We start from the raw sequence: 5493 nt of genomic DNA on the forward strand, positions 1-5493 counted from the left end.
GTTAATGATACAAAGTCAGGTTTACCTTTCAAGACCATTAGTTAAATACTGCGAAGATTTTTTTAATTATATATGTTATGAAAGTCTTAGGAACATTACCAAGTAAAGAATGAAAATTCTAATGAAGCATATTTATCAGAAAGAAACTTGTGAGCGAGGTGTGGTGGTTTGTAATTATAATCCCTGCTACTCGGGAGGCAGAGGTAAAGCTTGAGGCCAGCCCAGGCAAAGGTAAAGGCTAACCAAATATTTCTCAGTTTGAGTTACTCTCACCATCAGATTTGGATAATAGAGTTTTTTTTTTAATGCCCCAAAGTAAAGTACCCTTTCTGATCTCAGCAACACAGGGAGTGCCTGATACCTACATGGCAACATTAAGAATTAATCTTATCTTGTCAGGTTCTCCACTGTCAAGTTACTTTTTGTCCTCAGTGTGACTCATAGTTTTCAGAGGCAGGCACATTTAAAATATGTTAGAGAAATTAAAGAAGAAGTAATGAGAGAGATAGAAAGGAAACTGAAAGTATTATCCACACAGCTAAGAATGACAAAGGCATTACAGGAATGAGGACATGGCCAAATAACCCAGGAAGTAAAGTAAGAGAATTACTGTAAAGGGTCAAGTGGAAAGGAGTGATGATTCTGATAAGAGTGTTTCTAATTGTGATGGAGCAAAGCCAGAATGCAATGGGCAAGGATAATTACAGAAAATTGACCTACAGTGTAAATTACACATTCTGGAAGCTTGACTGTGGAGGAAGTACATGGAAAGGGTGGTGGTGGCTAGAGAGAGTCACAGAGTCAAAGGAGGTTTTTTTCAGTTGTTTAATGTTGAAGAGACTTGAGAAAACTATATTCTGAGAGGAAAGAGACATTTGAGAAAAAGAGAAGGAAGGAGAGAAAAAGAAAGAGAAAAAGAAAGAAAGGAAGGAAGAACAAGAGAAAGAAAGGAAGAACAAGAAAAAGAAAGAAAGAAAGAGGGAGGGAGAGGGAGGGAGGAGGGCAGGAAAGAAGAAAGGAAAGAAGGAAGGAAGAAAAAGGAAAAGAAAGGTGGGGATTAAAATCAAGCAACTTTCCTGTTAGAATAAGTGCACATGGCGTGTGTCACAATAACTACCTTCAAGTTGGGTTAGTCTTCATTGAGCAAAATGCTAAATTATTACTGAACTTTTTGTCAAAAATGCACAGAAATTTAATAAGACAGAGACTACCAGCGTATTCTCTTTCTCTCTCCTCTCTCTCCCTCTCGCTCTCTCTCTCTCTCTCTCTCTCCCTCTCAATATCATTTCTCTGATGTGTCCAAATCTCCAAGAGACTCTTCCAGATTTTTAGTTCACTTTTTGGAGCTAGATGAGCTCTTAGTAATTCTCATGCACTGGGGAGACTTGCCTTTCAATAACAATGGGCAGCACCCTCACAGGGAAGGCAGAAACTTGAAAGATACATTATTCACAGTGACTCCTTTGGTTCTTATAATTTTATTTTAACTTGAGAAAGCATATTATAATACTGTTTATGATAAATACTACTGCTTCTCAGCAGCTTGAAATAAAAGTTGATATTTCTAAATTATAGCTGTGTTCTATCTTTACATTTTTTAATTTTTAATTTAAAAAGTCTGTTCAAATTCCCTTATTTTCTACACAAGCACAGGTTGTGATGGGGGTGTTGGTAGTAGTTTTTGAAGAGGATATAGGCAAGTCCAAAAAAATAAGTAGGATTTTTATGTATGTTTTAATATGCATTTAAAAGAAATATTTAATAAAATAAAATAAGACAAGTTTAACAATATGGGTAACTTTGGACCAAATTTATAAATATCCAATCTGCTAGAATTCAGTAAGTTCATTCCTAGCAATCCTTACAGTGAGTTAATTAACAGTACGAATGAATGAATCAAAGTGCTATCGGTACACACTGTAAAGGTAAACCCCTACTCATATTTTGTTATTTTCAGCATCAACAAATCACTAAAACCATACACTGAAGTAGAGCGGTGCTGAGAGAATGAGCTATCCTAAGGGCAGAGTTTAAAATCTTATTCATGTTATATTCACCAACTCCTGGGAAAGTGCCTGAATTCAAAATATTTATTTCTGTTGAATTAATTAATGATTGAAGAAATATATGAATATAACAATTAATCAAATGAATGAATAAATAATTAAACAGAAGCAGCAAAATTAGGCTGGCAGAGCATCAGTCTTGTTCTCCAGCTCTGTGACTATCATATTGTCTTTTAACCAGTAGAATATATCTGAAGGAGCTAACAATATATTAACAGGGAGCAACTCCACACACGCTGCTGTTAGCATGACATTTTTTTTTTTTTTTTTTGGTGGTGGTGGTGGTAACCCGGGTTTGAATTCAGGGTCTCACACTTGCCAAGTAGGCGCTTTACCACTTGAGCTACTCCACCAGCCCTAGCATGCTATTTTTGAGGGAAATTGATCAACAAACTGATTTTAATCTAACAAGGTAAAACAAGAGTTATCTGAGAGACAGCAGACAGAGGGAGAAAAATAGGAACAGTGACTAATATTTGTACATTTTTGGAGTAAACTGACTAGGTGAGAGCTAATTTGGTGTGTACTGTATGTACATTTGTTTACCTTTGGTTGTCCTCACTACAGACAGCTGAAACCATACCTTAGGCCTAACAACTATTCTTCCTTAGCTGATCTCACTCCCTGCAGTTGAGTCCTCCTTATTCAGAATCCTGGTTTCCAGGTATCCCTGGAACCTATGGCATAAAGCTTCCTCACAACTCTAATCTCAGGAACTGACCCAGCATGCTGACTCAGCTTCCTGTGCAAGTAAGCAACATTTCAGCCACAGAGCAGCACCCACTTGCCAGAAAACTACCTTCCAGAAACACAGGTTCTTACTACCCTGGATCTAAGAAGCAGAGCCCCACCTCATCAGACACACTGGTCTATCATTTCCTTTCCTGTGAAAGTGTTAGGCTGCTGGGGGAACTGCTTTCTAGAGACACATTTGTGATGGCTGATGGGCTGATGGATGGCCAATAACACTCCCAACAAAAGACTTTCAGGTCTCCGATGCTTCCTCAAGACAGGAGTGCTATGAGCTTGGCTGTGGCTGCTCCCATTGGGTACATTTGTCTACAGTTGTCTCCCCACAGTCCTTGGCTGTGCTGTGCTATGGGAAGTGTCTTCTCCCAGGCCATCTTCAAGTCTCTGCCATTGTGTAAAGTGCATCCAATTGCCCTCTTCAAATTTAAGTATCACATGAGCAGTACAGTGTGTATCATAAGAGAGTGATCACTTCAAGCCAAGATAATGTGGAATAGCTGACTAGACTGCAAGGCACTTATCCCGGTCTTGAAATATGACTTGGGCTTGGACATGGAACATTGTTAGGAAAAACACAAGTGGACAGGAAAAAGCAAAAGCAACCATGGAAAATAGAAAAGAAAATGATAGTGTGTGTAAACTGTTGAGTTCAGTTGGATAATTGTAATTCTCTTTAGAAAGACAAATTTAAGAAGTATATTTTTTAGCTAAATTAATTAGAGTTTAAAAAAACAATACTTATAGAATACCTCTATGTACCAATCATTCTAATGTATCTCAAAACAATATCTGGAAGATGAGTTTTATCTACCTCATACCCCCATTCACAGATGAAAATAATGAAAGAAATTAACTTGTCCAAAGTTGCATCGCTTACAAAAAAAAACAAAAAACACAGTTTCAAACATGGCTGTTTGTCCCTAAAGCCCACATGGTGTCTACTAGACTACCTTTGTTATAAAGGGGGTCCAGATCATTATTGCTGAACACTCCTCAGCCAAGATCTGTGCACTTCTCTCATAGTGTCCCCATGCCAGAGCAAACTGTAGCCCAGAACCATTGCCTGGCCTCTGCCTGTAGGCTGCTAGCACTGAAGTGGGTTGCACAGTAGATTAACAATGGGATTGGACTTTGAGCACATGATAAAAGAGAGAGCACATAAGGGAGGGGTGAGGATAGGTAAGACACCTAAAAAACTAGCTAGCATTTGTTGCCCTTAATGCAGAGAAACTAAAGCAGATACCTTAAAAGCAACTGAGGCCAATAGGAAAAGGGGACCAGGAACTAGAGAAAAGGTTAGATCAAAAAGAATTAACCTAGAAGGTAACACACACGCACAGGAAATCAATGTGAGTCAATGCCCTGTATAGCTATCCTTATCTCAACCAGCAAAAACCCTTGTTCCTTCCTATTATTGCTTATACTCTCTCTACAACAAAATTAGAGATAAGGACAAAATAGTTTCTGCTGGGTATTGAGGGGGTGGGGGGGAGAGGGAGGGGGCGGAGTGGGTGGTAAGGGAGGGGGTGGGGGCAGGGGGAAGAAATGACCCAAGCCTTGTATGCACATATGAATAATAAAAGAAAAAATAAATAAATAAATAAATAAACAAGAAAAAAAGAAAGATCTGTGTTCCTGGAGTGTGAAAATTTCCATTATAAGAGGCAATTTGGCAGTACAGCATCATGTATCACAACAAATTAATGGTGTCAACTAGAGCATCATTGACTTAAAGTCTTATTAGTAGTTAGTTTGCACTTTGTAAAGCAATTTTGTTCTTATATATGTTTAATATCTAAAAATGCAGAGTATATATATATATATATATGTATATATATACATATATATATATATATGTATATATATATATATATATATATATATGGAGTTTTTTGTTTTGGTTTTTGGCAGTCCTGGGGTTTGAGTTCAGGGCCTCGTGTTTGGTAGGGAGGCACTCTACCATTGGAGCCATACCCCAGTCCTTTTTGCGTTAGTAATTTCTCTGCTAGAATCTCACTCTTTTTGTCTGAGCTGGCCTGAGACTACAATTCTACCTATGTCCACACAGCTGGGATTACAGCTGTGCACTACCACATCTGGCTCTATATGTAGTTTTATATTTTAATATTTCAAGTCACATTATAATAAAAATATTCTTGATATTTCAAGAGTATTAAACACTTTCCACATATTCCTTAATCCTGAGAAAGCCGCATTAGCACATGGCTCAAGAACCATTGGCCACAACAGACTTTGTTCACGTTGGTAAGTCTCTAAAACAACAATATGACTGAATGATGACACAGCTGAGATTTTCCTTTCTCTTGAACCAAAGCAGAAAACACAGCTCAAGGTGGTTTGTCCTGTGAAATCATAATTACTCCACTCATGTCTTTCAAACTGAAATCACAACTATTTGGAGCAGGGGTGGGGAACTAATTGGGAAAGAAACATTTTTTCTCATTTTTTAAATTTCAAAATTTTAAGTGCCAGAAGGTTCTGAATTTTTTCCAGTTCTTCACCTTGAGTAAAGAAGTAGGTATACAATACTGGTTTGGAGGCCCCAATAATACTACCAGTGTAAAAAGCTTCAACCACTTTAGTTAACTGGGTGATGTTTTTCCACTGTACATTTACTTTTAGGTGACACACTTCACAACACACATCATTGAGATGT

At 37.8% G+C, this 5493-nt stretch overlaps 1 pseudogene; it reads left to right on the forward strand.

The window, feature by feature from the left end:
- The first annotated feature begins 3824 nt into the window (after positions 1-3824).
- LOC141422923 (small nucleolar RNA SNORA42/SNORA80 family) lies at positions 3825-3926 on the forward strand (annotated as a pseudogene).
- Positions 3927-5493: the final 1567 nt, after the last annotated feature.

Source organism: Castor canadensis, chromosome 4 (assembly GCF_047511655.1).
Source record: "Castor canadensis chromosome 4, mCasCan1.hap1v2, whole genome shotgun sequence".
Taxonomy (NCBI): Eukaryota; Metazoa; Chordata; class Mammalia; order Rodentia; family Castoridae; genus Castor; species Castor canadensis.